We start from the raw sequence: 18,310 nt of genomic DNA, 5'->3' as shown, positions 1-18,310 counted from the left end.
GAGATAAAACTAACAGAGATTCGTTGGGTTTGATTCCTTTTCCTGTAAGTAGAGTAGAAATAAAAAAAACTATCATGTAGTAGAAATTTCTTCTAAGTGGTTCTTTATAGCCCTTGCTATGTTCAAAGCTAAAAATAAATTCTACGAATTTTCGCATTTCATAGAAAAAATAGAAAAGTTAGAATATCGACGCAGAGAAAAATTCTGGTAGAATTGCCGCATTGTATGGTAATGGCATTTCTGGTAAAAAAAAAAACAACAACATAATTCTGGTTGATAAAACCAACATATGCGGTATTTAAACCATCCAGTTGATGATTTTTCCATTCACATGGAAACGGTTTATCGGAAATTCTGGTTTCAAAAGTTCTTTTACCACACAATTTGTGAAAAAAAAAAAACAAATCTGAAAAGTAAATTTAACCGAATAAATTAACAGAATAATTTATATGCCATACTCTAAGGAAGGTATAATGATATTTTCTTCATTTTCAACTCATTTTATAAAAAATATTTTCTTGTTAATTTTACCAAAATGATTACCAAAGTGCCTCGGTAAATATTGTATTATTGAGCTTTTTTGGTGTTCTCACAGAGTAAGGAAAACGCACCTTATTCAAAATATTAACTTTTACTATATCTATATTACTATCTTAAAACAAGACTTTATACAAAATTTCAATGCCACTCATCGAGTCAATAAATTATTATGTATAATCAAATTTTCAATTTACTTTTCTTCACTTTTATTCTTTTGTATTTACTACTTTGAGATTAAATTAGTTACAAGAGAGAAAAGAATGTCTTGATTTTTCCTGAACACTTTTGTGTAAATGTTAGAATCGATTTTATGTCCGAGCGTAATTGTACTTAGTGAAAAAGATTTTCTTCATTACTCTTCTAGTTCTCCGAAACAATTTAAGACAAACAAAAGGGAAATTACTCTTTTAAACGTCCTTAAAATGACAAAATCAAACAAGAATAAAAATGTGTATTTTTACGTTCGAGAGTGTTTTTTATTTTAATTTTTTCATTTGAAATGTTCTTTTTTTCCACTAAATTTTATATTGTCATTAAGTGAAACAAGTAAAATTCCTTTTAAAAAAGTTCAACCACTTTTTTTTCAGCTCAAAATTGTATAAATGATATAATTTGTATAAAAAGTAAATATTGTAGCGTCAGTTGATATAAAAGAATAAATGGTGTTAAAGATATCAATGAAAAATCATTTCAAAATTTATATAATATAAATAACGAACTCTTTTTTATATTCATGTCTGAAGGAGTCAAATTCTGAGAAATAGTATTAAATTTTAAAGTAGCTATGAAGTATAGATAAAAAAGAATTGATAAGTATGCAATATGTTCTACTGATATTTTCTTAAGTAGCAATAAAAAGAGTTTAACTATTATAGCAGTTTAACTATAAATTATATCTCACAAAAAGCGTAATTTAAAATGGAAAAAGAAGAATATTGACATTAAAGGATGAATTAATTTTTATTTTGTTTCAATTCCATTTGTCATTCAAAAGAATTCGAACAAAAACCTGGATATCCTGAAGGCTTGCATAACATACATTTTCAAAAGGGTTTACCATGCTAAATGTAGTTTTAAAAAAATAAAAATAATATTTTAAATAAAATAAATAAAATTTGCTAATTTTAATTATTTTATTTGAAAAATAAATTTTATTATCTTAAATAAAGTAATTAAATTTTAATGTCTGACAACATATTTTTTTGAAAATATAAAACAATATATTTATTTGTTAATATATTGTTTTAGATTTTATGTAACTAATACCAATTGTAGAGGAGAGTTGGCTAAATTATATCTCTCCCAAATGGTGCCACCACAGACCCATAACGCTGATTAACACAAAAAAGTCTAGTGTTTCCCATTTATTACGATAGGTGAAACAACCCGATAGAGTAATTGAACCACATCCATCTGTTTTTTTTTATTAAAACACAACTCAACCACAACCAAAATACAACATTCATTACCTAACCCAAAGTCTTGCTCCAATGTCCAATTAAATTTTTTTTGCGGTATTGGAACAATGGTAGTTGGAAATGCTTAAATAACAGTATCGTTTTGTATTCATGGTTTTTAACCATATTAGTTGTAAATGGTTTCAAAATCGTAAAAGCAAAAAAATGTTCTTAGCCGTAAACTTTATGATTAATTGGATTGATAGATTGCTGCTGGTTATTTTATCGTAATTTTAGAACGAAAATGCCTACAGTGTATACGTGAATCAAACGGAAAGAAGGAAAACTGTTTTAGTAAATTCAATGAAATTTAATATTCTTATAATGTGTTTTACTTTCCTAATTCCCAAGAAAGAGTAAAGTAATGAAAAACATTTAGGTGAAGAACCTTCTGGTAAATCGAGTAACGATTCAGTAATTAAAGGTTAGCGATGTGATTATGCCGATCTGTCACAGTACTTTAGATGTTGAAGGCTGCAATCGAATCAATATCTTCGTATCTAGAACTTGAGAAGTCATTTATTAATAGATCCAAAATAATGCTGTCTTCAAAAGCAACTCTTCTAAAAGGCACGTTTGAACTTTTTAGCACGTAACATCATGTTCTATTGACATTATATGGTCTTATAATACTGTTACTTGTAACATTTCAAAAATTAGATAGCAAATTTTTCATTATGCTTTTAAACAATTATTTCGGATTACACTTGGTCTACTTATTTACATAATATTATAAATACACAATATTGTTGAGGTTGGTACGATTTAGGGAGCAGATGGTACGAATTAGGCAACTGGTTTCCTAAATCGTACCACTTGCAGAACCTGAGAAAATAATTACATTTTGGTTCTTACTACAAAAATACTATTACCAATTACCAAAAAATAATATAAATAGCTGAATAACCGAATCATTAAAGTATTTCAAATGAAATTGTTTGTGATTTGCGGCTATTAAAAATTCAATGAAAAAAGTGGTACAATTTCGGCAACTTTTCTTTATGTTTTGATTAAAAAAAATGTCTCTTCAAGTAAAGTTATTTATGAAATTATTGATGAATATAAAATTCATCTTTCAGTATTTATGAACTTATCGATGAGGACCTGTTAAATTAAAAAAAAAAAAGAAAAAGAAAAAAAAATGATTTGCTTTACCAAGACTCAGAAGAACAATATTCGAATGTTTATGATGATATTTCTATTTCGAAGCATAATTCACTATATAACTTGAATATTAAAAAACTTACTTTGTTGATCTCTTTTCCTTCTGCGCATCTGCCGGGAAATACAAAACGGCTTTCGATGGCGAAGTACATGCTATTTATATTGCATTGAAACAACTGTTGGCCATCCATTCAAAATTTGGAAAAGTAGTATTGCTGTCAGATTCCCAGGCTGCAATCCAGGCGATCGGTTCACAGGGAGACACTCTGTCGGATGAAGTGCTTCAGTGTCGGAGACTTATCAGACTTTTGGCACTAAAAAACAAAAGAGATAGTCATCCCAGCCATTATAAGCCATCCCAGCCAGTGGATTCCCAGCCATTGTAACATCCATGGTAACGAGAAAGATGACTTTCTTGCTCGCAAGGGAACACAAATCCATCAACCAAGTTGCTCTGGATTGTCATACCATTCCATAAAACTACATATAAAAAAACATAGTGAAACTGAATGCCTCTGCTGACCTACGAGAAAGCATAAGGAATAAGAACTGGAGTGTGGCAGATATTAAGGCAGTGCCAGATAAGCCTCGCCGAGATGCAGTAGCCACCTTTAGACTCCCAATAGGTCATGATTGTCTGGGAGAACACCTGCATCGTATAGGTATTTATGACCACCCTCAGCGTCAACTGTGTGGTTCTGGAGCACCAATGAATAGAGATCACCTCCATTGCTGTAGGAGGCTCCACGGACTTGAATCGGAGACTGCAAGATATTGGCGTGCGAGAGAGCTTTTGGGAAGATGACTTCGGTCTTTTGTTATTTTCTATTTTTATTGTTCCTCTGGGTTATTGTTTGTATTCCCTGCCATTGGAAAAAAAAAAACTTTGCTCATTCTAAATGTGAGTGAAAAAACTTTTTTAATTAAAATAATTAATTAAATTTTAAAATTCCTTTTCATAAATTTTGTATGAAATAATTTGCTAATTACTACCCTGTTATTTTTGCTACTTTATCTTGCTGTTGCTACGTAACGAGACATTCAAAATGTTAGCTTTTTTCCTATTTTACTGATTTCTCTATTTCGAGGTCAAGTTTGCGATTTAAACTTAATATTTCAAAACTTACTTTGTTGATTCTAAATGTGATTTAAAAAAACGTTTTAAATTAAAATAATTAATTAAAATTTGAAATTTCTTTTCGTAAATTTAAATGAAATAATTTACTAATTGTTGTCCTGCTATTTTAGCTATTTTATCTTGCTGCTGCTATGTAATGTTTTTAACGTAAAATGTTCTTAATTAAAATAATGCATTAAAATTTGAAATTTCTATTATAAATTTTGTGAGAAATAATTTGCTAATTACTGTACTGCTATTTTATCTTGTTGATGCTACGTAACGTTTTTAATGTACAATATTTTTATTTAAAATAATTAGTTAAAATTAAAAATTTCTTTTTATAAATTTTGTGAGAAATAATTCGCTAATTACTACCCTGTTATTTTTGCTATTTTATCTTGCTGCTGCTATTTAACGAGAAATTTGAAATTGTGTCTCATTAGAAATTTATTACATTGTTAAATGATAAATAGTCAGGGGGAGGTATCTGTTTCCTGCAGATATTAAGTGTTTCATTAATCGGATTTATCACCATCTCTAACGCAATATTAAACTTGTGTTTATGTTTGTAACCGAAATATATCATTAAATAAACAGTCATAGGAAATCGAAAGGAATAAATGAGTGAGAGTGAATTTGACAGCAATATACCATTCATTTGATACCAAAACGTTTCAGTATGTTTACAAACCGTAACTTATTATTTCAAAAAAAATTTCATAGCAAAAACTTTAAAAACAATAGTTAAAGTCCCAAGCTATAGTTAGTGTTTTATGACATGCTTTGACTATATTCTCAAATTGTTATGTAGACTTGCTCATTTTTTTAAAGAGCTGAATATCTTAAAAAGCATTATAGAAAAAAGAACTAACTGAACATGGACAAACCCTTAAAAATATATGATTTATTAAAATATTCTTTTAACTTAAACTTATAATACATTTTCTATAATTTCATTAATCTTCAAGTTCATGCTTGTAGCTGAGACGAACACTGGAGAAAAAATTAATTTTTTATTTTATTAGAGATATACCGGGCCTTAAATTGGTTAATAAAATGTTTTCGATACTTAAGTCAATTATATTGAGCAAACTGAACGTTACCTTATACTTTGATTTAATGGACGCGAAATATATCTTAAAAATCAGGGCATTAACCGATTTTCGATCGTTCTGAAAAGTTGGAATTTTAATCAAAGTTTTGAGTTTTCTTCTGCTAAATCATAATCTTTCAACATTTATATTAATCTACCGAACAAGATTTCAGAGAATCTCTCCATGTTTTGAAAAGTTCTAATAATTTAGTTATCTTTTGCATCCAGGGGTTCCCGCAAAACCCTTTTTTAACCTGCTTCTTATCTCCTTTCTTTCATTATCTTGTTCAAACTTACTCTTCTCTTTCTATTGGTTAATCATTTTGCACATGCTATATCCTTACCTCTCCATGAAAAATTCGCCATATAAAAAAAAAATGCCACTTTCTAATATCATTTGGTGTTAAGTCGCTGAGACAGATCCTTGTTTGTAGATCCGCAACTGTAGTATGCCCATTTCTGTATTTTCATTTGTGCTTAAAATACGTTTTTTTTCTTTAGTCTACATGGCACAAAGTATATCCTATCCTTTTTGAACAATGCCTAGTAATATTACAATAGTAATACGCGTGAAAATTTGATTAAAGAATATAACTGACCAAGAAACTTTTAGTATTCTCGAAAGTATTCCTCAAAGAATTTCAAGTATTTCTTAAAAAAAGAACATTATAAATGGGTATACTTATGTAATCAATTATGAAAAAAATTTGAAAAGTTATATACTTACAATAACCTTAAGCGTTTGCTGTTGTTAGACAGCATAAACAAGAAAAGATATACAAAAATGCTGCTTTAATTTTCAAAATATATATATTTTCTATCACAGGAAAAAACTAAATAGGATTAATATAAATTTTCTAGCTTTAATTAAAACGAAAATATTTCCTTTAATGCAAATTTTGCTTTAAAATGCTAAACACTTTGAGTTTATATTGTTTTAATCAAATGAGATATTTTGTTTTTTGTAAGAATATGTAATATTTTTAATAAAGAAAGGAAATTTTTTCGGCAGAATAAGGTAAACAGTACAAATTAGGGTTTTAAGTACTAAAATTGTTATAACATGTCGTATTCAATTTAAATTATTTTTTTTTATATTCTAGTTCGTTTAGAGAGAAAAGGTAACTAACATTCTTTTGATGGTCTCTTTATCAATTTTCATGAAAAAAATAACTTAATATTTTGAAATAATAAAATATTGCTTGAAAGTTTTAAAAAATATTTTAAAAAAAATTGAAATTTGATGTTTTTATGGTGTTTTATTGCCATAGAAAGAAAATATATTAATCTTAATATATCTTATTATACGTTTTTTATGTTTCGAATCTTTTATATATTTCTTTTAGTATATCTTTTTTAATATTGAAGGTACAGTTTTTCATTAAATTGCTTTAAATTACGATATGAAATCTTTCGAATAAGAAACTGATTGGAATTTTAGAAAATATTCCATTTTTCTCATATTTTACAAAAAAAATACATAAAAAACTCTTTTTACTGATCCTAAAATTGGAAAAGTGACACCTAACTGTGAATAAGTTAAGTAAATTTCAAAATGTCTTTCAAATACCTGCTGATGTCTTATGCAATATGGAAATTAAATTTAAAAGAAGTGACAAGAAATATGTGCTTTCTGAAAGAAAGAAACTCGTGTACGAATTCATATGAGAAAACACCTTCAGGCAGAAGAAACATAATTTAAAAGGATAAACTATTCAAAGAGAGTTTTGAAATCATCACTCTTTCGACAGAATATTTATAATAAACAGTATTAAAATCTAAAAAAGACAAAACAATTTCATTTAGTTTAAAAACCAATTCTTGAATATATTTAATCTTTTTGTAATATTAAATTTTAAAAAAATCAAAAAAGAAATGTACTTAAACGTTTAATTTAGCTTGTGTTGCCATATGAAGCTTTTAACATTTATAGAAATAAGATAGACTGTAAAAATTCCAGATCAAATAGCGGTATAAAGTACCAGAATTTTGTGACCAGCATTCGTAAAATTATCCTTTTACTATAAAATATTGCACCATAAAATTTTCACATTAATATTTTTAATAACATCGATTCAGTGATTTTACGCTAATTATTACTGTAAAAATGACAGTATATCAGATATTTGGTTCCGTAACACGTTCCGGTAAAAATGTGCCTTACGGTACTGGTACCTTGAGTGCCGGTGCTTTTGAAGTTTTTACAGTGTAATTAAACTACTTTTAAATTTTCATTTCAAACAATTTTCATGAATAGTGGTCAGATGGTTTAATGGATACAGCAAGTGATCGTACGTTGCACATCGGCTGTACAGTGTTAGAATTTTCATTCTAAAATTATGGTAAAATATCCGACAGCAATCTGTCTACCATAAAGTTTGAGGTAAAGAGCAGCAGTCAATTAACCATAACGTTTACGGTTAAGAACATTTTTTATCTTTATGGTTTCGAAACCGTTTAAAAATAGTATAGTAAAAAAAAACCATAGATACAAAACTGTACGTTTTTTTAACCCTTTACAACTAGCATGGTTTACAAACAGCAAAAAGAAATTTAACTGGACATTGGAGATAGTTTAGCTGGCTTGTGGTGCTGCCATCTATACGTGAATGAGTGTATCCTATTCTAATACTTCAGGGTCAAAAATTGGGGAGTGCTGAATACTGGAAACTCTTGTGTTCACTCTTCATATTGTAGTGAAACTCTTCATATTTTAGTGTCAAAGCTGGGATTGAAAACCCCGTTCTATCGGCCATGAGATTGACAGATTTGCCTTCTCGGCTATAATATGTACCCATCTGCAAGGAACTAAGTGGCTTCAGAAAGTGGGTTTAGCTGAAGCTATAAAATTCTGGTTGCTTAACCGTAATTGGTGAAAGCAGTTAATAGACAGTTTTTCTCGCAGTTAACAGTTTGAATACCGCATAGAGTCTTGTAAATAATAGTAGGAGTGACATTAAGACAGACAGATGTTTCATGGATTTATAAACCAATAAAAATAATGATAATGAGTATTTTCACCTTTAACAGTTTAAAAACTGCGAATGCGTAACAACCGAGTTATTTTGAGCATTATAACATAAATTCTTTCAAGTTTTTCTTGAATACGCAGATTATATTTGAAATTTATTTTTAATACTGATGATGTTAATAATAACGCTGCCAATCGAAAAGTAATTGTTAAACTTAAATATACAGTATTATTTTAAATAAATAAATGCATCGAAATTTTCAAAAATAATTTACTTATTTCAGTTAGAAATGTAACATTTATTGCCCACTTATTCTAGGTACTATTGATCGCAATATGGTAGGATATTAGGATGATTTTCGCATAGCGGAATTAATTGAAATTCTAGTTATTTATTTTCCAAAAATTTTACATTCATCTATTCCTTTTAAATTATTACTCATTATATTTTTACCTAATTAATACCTGGAAGCTTAATTACTGAAAGTTCGTGTCGTTGAAAATTCATTTAAATATTATTAACAAACGTTATAGCTATTACTAAGTGTAAAAAAGTAGTAAAAGCAGACAAAAAAAAAACGTATTTTTTCTGAATAAGCACACGTTTATAGATTCATTCGGATTTGTAACAATCAAAATATGGAAAATTCTAGAAATGAGGGACTAACTGTTTTGTTAATTGAGGTTTTTCGAAGTTCTAAGAAAATACAATTGTTCTAATATGAGTGCAACGGAAATTAAAACTTTATCTGGTTGAGAAGACTTGAATGGGCTTCTAAAAGTATGAATATTTTAAAAAATTGTACATTTTACAAAACGAGTATGAGATTTTGTGAAAAGTCCGCTATTATGCCAAGATTCCAAGTCACTATCAAAATACTAATAAAAAGACACTAAAATAATCTGTTTACAATATTACTTTTTAAGTGAGTAATATTACAAAAAACAGGACAAAATGGAATGCATTTTTATTTATGATTAATATCAATACATAAAACTCAAGACCGAGGAAAACACCCTAAAAGAGATGGTAAGATGATGTAACAAAAGATCTAACCATAATGAAAACTAGCAACTGCGAATTCAAGACAAAGAATTCTAAGTTAACACATAAATATGTTAAAAAGAAGATTTGAAACATTCTTCATCAATCCAAGGCCTACACTGTTAGAATTTTCATTCTAAAATAACGGTAAAAAAACCCAGCAGCAGTGCGCCCATCGAATTAACAGTAAAGTTTACGGTGAAGAACATTTTTCACTTCTCCAGTTTTTTAACTATTTAAAACTGGCATGGTTTCAAAACCGTAAATAAGAAATTTATCTTGGCATTGGAACCAGGCTTTTCGTTAGATAATGGGCTTCGAAGTTAGGCTGTGGTTGAGTTATATTTTACTGACGGAACCGAGGTTTAGTTAGTTTATCTTGTAGTTTCCTTTATCATAAGAGATGGGAAATATAAGACTTTTTCTGTTAAGCTGCTTTGTGATGCTGCCATCCATGCAAGAATGAGATAATAGTTCAGGGTTACAAACTGGAGAGTGAAGAACAGTGCAAACTCTTTATGTGGTGAAGGGAAGGGAGGAAATATTGTGGTATCAACGCTGGGTCTCGAAACCCCATTCTGTTGGTCATGAGATTGACAGCCCTCTTAGCTATAATATGTACCCAGCAGAAAGTAACTAAGTGCCTTTCTTAGGTAGGCCTAGTTATCTCAATGTAATTCTAATTGTTTCTTAGTATTAGATGAAAGCAGTTAATAAACTATTTTTCTCTCAGCTAACAGTTTGAATACCATCTTATTTATGTTATTTGACTTTTTTTTAATATGGTAAAATAGCAATAAAATAAACTGTTATTTAACCATGTGTGTGTAGCAGTGTATTTTGTAGGTCCGTCTGGGTACACCCGCGATGATTCAGTTTCATTAAGAGGTCTGGGTGGTTTTGATTTCATCAAGAAAGCATCAATATAAAACTTTTTTTAAATTTAAATATTTCAATTTAGAATTCTGATTTTTTCACAGGAGTTTTACATAAGCAGAGGCATTATTTAAATGAAAACACTTATTTTGAAGAAAAATTACATGATTTTTTACAATTTAATTTTAATTGGAGCTAAAATTTGCAGAAAAAAAATACTACTTGCATGCATGATAAAAGTCATAAAAAACAATTTAATGATTTTTAAAATGCAGTGAAATTGTACTTTTTTAAAACTATTCAAAACTAATAAAAAATTAAATTATGAAAAGTGTTTTTTTAAAAAAAAAAAATGTTTGGAATTCTCTTAAAAAATTGTTTTACCAAGAAAATGTATCAACAGTCAAGTGTTAGTATGAATAGTATATTTTATATATCTATATATATATATATATATATATATATATATATATATATATATATATATATATATATATATATATATATATATATATATAGCATAATCAATAAAAACAAAAAAAAAACAGGAAGAATATTAAGAAAAACAATAAGTTTCATTTATTGCGCATAAGCTGCAAGTAAATAGAGCTCATAAAATAAGCTCAAAATGTAGAGAAAACAGGGGAAAAATTACAGAACAATGAAAAAAGGGAGGAAAAAAAATAATAATAAAAATAACAAAAAACCGAAAAAAAAGAACAAAAAATTTTAAAAATCCGGAAAATAAAAGAAATAATCATCATCAGCTCACACGATTATATCCGCAAAAAAGAAAGCTTTCTAATATTGCATGCCAAAGCAAAATATATCAATACAATAGTGTGAGAAGCACTTAAAAAAATTACAAAAAAATTACAACAAATAAAATAGAACACAGAAAGTAAAAATATCACGTAAAAACAGAAAATAAAATATAAAGAAAAAACAGAATAAAACATGAAATGAAAACCATAAAGCCAGTAGTGAATTCAAATGAACTTACATGAACGGGAAACTTTTCAAGAATGATTTAAAATATTTTCGCAGCAAGATTGCCAGATTGCAAAAAAATGAAAACAAAAGCATAAACTGAGCTGAAAGCGTAACTAGGGGAGTTTTGTATTAAAGTGCGTTCTTGCTGCATTACTGAAGTGCGTTTGATTTGTTAGTTACCAAGGATGGGCCCGAAAATGGATGTGCGCAAAGTATCCATTTTCGGATGCCTCTTTTTTTGCGGATATAATAGTGTGAGCTGATAAAAAGATCATATTTTTTATTTTCCAAGTTTTTAAAATTTTTTGTTCGTTTTTTTCTTTCCGGTTTTTTGTTATTTTTATTATTATTTTTCTTTTTTCCCTTTTTTTCATTGTTCTGTAATTTTTCCCTTGCTTTCTCCACATTTTTGAAAATTACTAAGTACTTGGTGTCAAATTGCTCTGAATAAAGTAAGTCATAACATCTGCTTATAAAATTATTGAAATCCTTTACACTCCTTAAAAATTCTGTTTAGTTAATTTTTCTTATCTGATCCTTTCTAGAAATGACGTTTTGATACGCCATTGTGGAAAACCAACCTTAAAGTAGAAGCCTCAAAACTGCAATATGAAGCCTCAAAACTGCAATAGTCTTAAATTATTTAATTTAATAACAATTAAAATTAAACCACCTAATAAACTATATAAAAGAGTAATTAGTTGATTTATATTTCAGTGAAGACTTTCTAAAAAGATCTATCAAAATTTAATCTCAATGTCATTATAAACTTTTAAAATGATTTTATTATTTTACGTCAAATAGTTTGAAATATTCACGAAAGAAATTCCGAACTCATTGGAAATAATTAACTATTTCATTTGTGGTAAAATATAGTTGAAAAATATTAATAAGCTTCTTTTCAAAACATTTTGATTTCAAGTTACCTAAGGCCGTCTAACTATTAGTTAATAAAGCAGTCTGACTTATATAATTATATTGAGATTTTTAAATTATTTCGCTGACAGCATTCTTTATTTTAAGCTAGCAAAAGCTGACTGAATTTTCATTAATACTGTTGCGAATTTTCTCAATGAGAAAAATAAAACTACAAGGAAATGCTGAATCAATTTAGAAGTGATACATATCAATTTATCTATTCATTAGTCTACTTTTTGTTTGTTTAAGAGTTAATTTAAAATTATAAGTGTAATACATTGGAAGCTAAGTAATATAATTTTTAGGAGACATTTGAAAAGGCTTTCGAAGTAAAATTCCTAAATAATAGCATCCGAATCGATAACCCTTTCAATATTTATCCGACTTAAACATTTAACAGTTTGTATACTTTTGATGTAGCTTCATTGCACATAGACACTATGACTTATTAAACATTTTGAACCAATAGTTAGAGGAATATTTATCAAAAAAATCAATCCCTTAAAGTCGAGATCTATCATTTATATAACCAAAATCAACATTACAAACAAAATCTTATTATGCCTGAAAAAACTACAAATGTTACATAAATATCTTTGAATTTCAAGGAAATCTGTTTAAAATTGATGAATTTATAGGTTCTGCGAGTAGGAACAACACAGTTGTGATGAACGTTAAAATTTTGCTGATGCATATTTCTCCCTATACGCGTCGAATCGATACATATTTCTGAGTATAATGAATTTCAGCTTTTGCTTACAAGAAAATGTTGTACAACGTAAGTAGTATACAGCGTGGTTGGTGCGGCGGAAGTGACGTCATCATGGAAAGTCAACCGGAGCTTATTTCTGCTCGACCGGAAGTTGCTCGTTTCTGATTCAACCGGAAGTTGCTTATTTCTGCCGTATGCTTATTTCTGCCCGCCTGTAGTGTTCGTTTCGGTTTCTGTTTTTATTTCAGTTTTGGTTTCTGTTTATTGTTTAATTTATTAGTTTTTTGAGTGTGGCAACACTTCTTATTTTTAATATATTAGATTTTAAGGATGGCAATACTTATAATCTTTGTTATTTGGGGGAGAAATTGCATATTATGAAGTAATGACGTCATCTTTTATTGCGTAATAAATAAATGACATCATGCTTTTACTCTAGTGGCGCCATTTGTGTCAGAATGTTAAAAATAAAATAGCTTTTAATCTATTTTAATATTTAAATCTGTTTTATTATTATTTATCAAATATAATTAAGGTTGAGGATCGAACTCACGCCAATCAAAAAGCCTTCGTGGGTCAGTAGTTGGATATCATAACCACTGACCTACGAATGCTTGCTAAGATATGTGTAAATAAGTTAAACTTTTGTTTTCTGAACACTTGTATAAATGAAAAGGATTTGATATCGATATCATCCTACAGTTTCATCAATATATTTTCACTTAATCTTTCAGTTATTAAATAATTATTTCTGCCCTCTTTATGCTATTATAACTTTCTCTGGATGGCAACGGTACTGACCATACACGTGTTAATTATTACATAATAAATAAATGATATCATACACATTCTTTTATTCTAATGGCAGCATCTATACTTAAATATTAGAAAGAGAATATATTAATAACTCTTAATTTTAGTTATTTTTTAATATAAATATAGTTGATATAAATGACTGTAATTATTACTATCCTAATCAATATTAATTAATACATTTTAAATAAATTGATTCAATATTAAAATAAAAATTGTATTTATTATGTATGTCTACTGTGAATATTAAAAGTATTACACTTAAAGGTACATTAATTTTAAATCAATGAATGTTATTTTATAAGATTAGATATTTATCACCTTCGTTTGTATTTACGGCTATCAATGTAGTCTTGTCATTTTTGTACCCAGAAGACAAGGTAACTCATAGATCTTGAGACAATACATGTCTTCGAAGTGGACTTTGTGAGTACCCATGTTATATGAGGAGGAAAACCACGAAAACCTTCCACACTTAGTGCGACGACAAGTAGGGGACTTGGCTTCGTTAAATGCTTCATCATTTTGAAAAATACTAACATAAATAGCAGACACGAGAATTCGTTATTCTTGGGAGAATTCGTATAGTGTAATGTCATCTGCTTTTAATGACACAAACTATTGCGTAATTAATTAATCTATGAATTAATTTATCTAATACGTAAATTATAACATAATTAATTAATCTATGATATATTTAATCTATTACGCAATCACACTAATGAGGAAAAATGAATATGATATTAGCAATGATAAATTTCCTTAAAATTACAGAAGAATTAATTTAAATCTAAGCAACATATAAAGGGAATTTTTACAGCTACAAATTCATTTATATTCAAAACATATTCGTTTTTTATTATTTAATATTATAATAATGCAAAAAACTTACTTTATTTTCAAATTAAGAGTTAAAATTCAGAAATTATCTGCAGTCTTTAACGGATACTGATTACAGAACTTGGGAGAGTCATGTTATCTATTTTCGCACAAAATTTTACAACGATAATTTTCTGTCCAGGACGCTTGGGATTTATCCACGCCTTATCAATTGGTCATAATATAAAGTATAACATAGTGCTTCATACTTATTATAGAACGTGGGAGTACAACTATTTCTCAGAAAAATCAATTCAATTACCAGCGCATTTAGATGCAAATAAAAAAAATTTATAGTGAAAATAAAATTGTAACGAAACCTATGATGCATGCTCGCAGAAGTGCTTGGGTGAAACTTAGAATAAAGTGTTAATTTATTTTATTAAAATATATTTTGTCTTTGTTGATCATTTTCGCAGGTGAAAAAAGTTTATATTATCAAGAAAACATTACACCTTTTAATAATTAATACAAAAAGTTTCAGAAAAATATACTGAATTTTCTGAAAAGCTAGAAAATTATTACAAAAATATAAAACATTTTTTTTGAAAAAACTAGAAAATTATTAATATTATGAATTATTTTTTTAAAAACTGGATAATTATTTTCTTAGAAGAGAAAATTTTTTTGCAAAAATATATATATTTTCTTAAAAGATAGAAATTTTTTTTATAAAAATAAAAATATTTTCTGAAATATTATAAAGTTTCCCTCAATAATAAAAATATTTTCTGAAAAAATAGAAAATTTTGTTAAAAAGGTTTGAAATATTTTTACAAAACTATCAAATTTTTAACAAAAAGTAAAAATATTTTCTTAAAAGAGAAAATTTTTTGCAAAAACATAAATATTTTCTTAAAAAATGGAAAATTTCGTTAAAAAGTTTGAAATATTTTTATAAAACCTTTAGCAAATTTTTAACAAAAAGTACAAATACTTTCTTAAAAGAGAAATTGTTTTTGTTAAAACATGTATATTTTCTGATAAAATAGAAAATTTTGCTAAAAAGTTTGAAATATTTTTATAATTTTCCTTTTAGCAAATTTTCAACAAAAAGTAAAAATACTTTCTTAAAAGAGAAATTTTTTTGGTTAAAACATGTATATCTTCTTAAAAAATAGAAAATTTTGTTAAAAAGTTTGAAACACTTTTTCATTATGAATACTTAATACTGCTTTTTTGGTTGCTATTTTCTTTGAAAGAGGTAGGCAACTGCGTGCTCTCAAAGGATTATATGTTGCTGTAAACATCTCACGGAAATGACCAGTGGTAGTTTCCTCTTCTCCATCAACGTTTGTACGAATAAAATTTACTTTGCATATCACATACCATTTGATAGATCGATTTTCCATTAAATCACTTTCAATTATCTGTTCAAGTTTTGGATGCGTTTCATCAAAGAATATAAGTAAAAATAAAAGAAAGAAAATTTTTAACAAAAAGTAAAAATATTTTTGTAAAAGAGAAAATTTTTTTGTAAAAACATAAATATTTTCTTAAAAGATAGAAAATTTTTAACAATATTTTCTATTTTATCAGAAAATATACATGTTTTAACAAAAAAAATTTCTCTTTTAAGAAAATAATTTCACTTTTTGTTAAAAATTTTCTATCTTTTAAGAAAATATTATTGTTTTTACAAAAAAACTTTCTGTTTTCAGAAATTATTTTTACTTTTTGTTAAAAATCAAATTTTATTTTTGAAATTTTACTAGTTAAGTTTTGCATAACTTTAAATTGTTGAATATTTACGTTTCGAGGATTTTTGAAAACTTATGATGATTTCAATATGCGTATATAGTTAAGATTGTTACTGTTTTTGATATAAAATTGATTTTGAAAGAAAGATCATGCATTTATTTTGCTGTAAGTAATGATAGAGAACAAAGGAAAAAATAGACCTTTCTGTTTTTTTATAATAATTCATTGAGTTAATGTAGTGTGATATTCAAATACCGTTTATTTTACTTCGTAGATATGTGAAATATGTGGAAAAATATTCCGTATAAAAAGAATATGGTTAATTTGAAAATTCACTCTAATGAAAAAAGATTTTAAATGTCCTTTATGAGATAAGGTGTTTAATCAAAAGTGTAACCTGAATTGACATTTAAAAACTCATGAAAAATCGAGAAACTTTTGAATGTGAAGAATGTAAAATGGAACTTTTTTCGAAATGATAATTTAAAGAGACACTTACTGACTCATTTAGTTTCGCATAAATTTAATTTGTGTAATGAATCTTTTAAGTTAAAATCTGATTTACTCAATCATATCCGATCCATTCACACACCGTCTTGTTTAAGAAAAAGGAAGATAGATCATTCCACAAATAATAATAATAAAAAGATGAAAAAGAATTGTCAAAATGCATTCGAAGTGCTTAAGAAAGAGACTCTTATTCCAAGTGAGGTAGCATCATGAGATTTACTTATATTCTTTGATGAAACGCATCCAAAACTTAAACAGATAATTGAAAGTGAATTAATGGAAAATCGATTTATCAAATGGTATGTGATATGCAAAGTAAATTTTATTCGTACAAGCGTTGATGGAGAAGAGGAAACTATTACTGGTCATTTCCGTGAGATGTTTACAGCAACATATGGAGATGATTACAGCAACATATAATCCCTTGAGAGCAAGTAGTTGCCTACCTCTTCCAAACAAGATAGCAACCAAAAAAGCAGTATTAAGTATTCGTAATGAAAAAGTGTTTCAAACTTTTTAACAAAATTTTCTATTTTTCAGAAAATATTTATGTTTTTAGAAAAAAATTTCTCTTTTAAGAAAATATATTTACTTTTTGTTAAAAATTCGCTGATTTTATAAAAATATTTCGAACTTTTTAACAAAATTTTCTATCTTTTAAGAAAATATTTATGCTTTTACAAAACATTTTCTCTTTTAAGAAAATATTTCTACTTCTTGTTAAAAATTTGCTAGTTTTGTTAAAATATTTCAAACTTTTTTAAGAAAATTTTCCAGTTTTTCAGAAAATATTTTTATTACTGAGGGAAACTTCATAATATTTCAGAAAATATTTTTATTTTTATAAAAAAAAATTCTATCTTTAAAGAAAATATTTATGTCTTTGCAAAAAAATTTTCTCTTCTAAGAAAACAATTTTCCAGTTTTTCAAAAAATAGTTCATAATATTAATAATTTTCTAATTTTTTCAGAAAATAATTCATAATATTAATAATTTCCTAGTTTTTTCAAAAAATAATTCATAATATTAATAAATTTCTAGTTTTTTCAAAACAAACATTTTATATTTTTGTAATAATTTTCTAGTTTTTCAGAAAATTCAGTATATTTTTCTGAAGCTTTTTGTATTAATCATTAAAAGGTGTAAATTTTTCTAGATAATATAAACTTTTTTCACCTGTGAAAATGATCAACAAAGACAAAATATATTTTAATAAAATAAATTAACACTTTATTCTAAGTTTCACCCAAGCACTTCTGCGAGCATGCATCATAGGTTTCGTAACAATTTTATTTTTACTATAAATTTTTTTTATTTACATCTAAATGCGCTGGTAATTGAATTGATTTTTCTGAGAAATAGTTGTACTCCCACGTTCTATAATAAGTATGAAGCACTATGTTATACTTTATATTATGACCAATTGATAAGGCGTGGATAAACCCTAAACGTCCTGGACAGAAAATTATCGTTGTAAAATTTTGTGCGAAAATAGATAACATGACTCTCCCAAGATC

At 27.0% G+C, this 18,310-nt stretch overlaps 1 protein-coding gene across 3 annotated transcripts in view; it reads right to left on the bottom strand.

Annotated features, from left to right (window-relative positions):
* Positions 1-18,310, bottom strand: part of LOC107455242 (neuropeptide CCHamide-1 receptor-like) — a 330,478-nt gene that overhangs the window by 116,215 nt on the left and 195,953 nt on the right. Inside the window, exon 2 of one of the 3 annotated variants that reach the window (XM_071187544.2) lies at positions 3,245-3,475. The exons of the other annotated variants lie outside the window; for them this stretch is intronic. The gene's annotated coding sequence lies outside the window, so the exon portion shown is untranslated. The remainder of the gene's footprint in view (positions 1-3,244; positions 3,476-18,310) is intronic. 3 annotated transcript variants of the gene reach the window in all.

This window comes from Parasteatoda tepidariorum, chromosome 11 (assembly GCF_982258835.1).
Source record: "Parasteatoda tepidariorum strain Cologne lab strain chromosome 11, Ptep-v5.0, whole genome shotgun sequence".
NCBI classification, from domain to species: Eukaryota; Metazoa; Arthropoda; class Arachnida; order Araneae; family Theridiidae; genus Parasteatoda; species Parasteatoda tepidariorum.
This window is presented reverse-complemented; position numbering and strand designations above follow the sequence as displayed.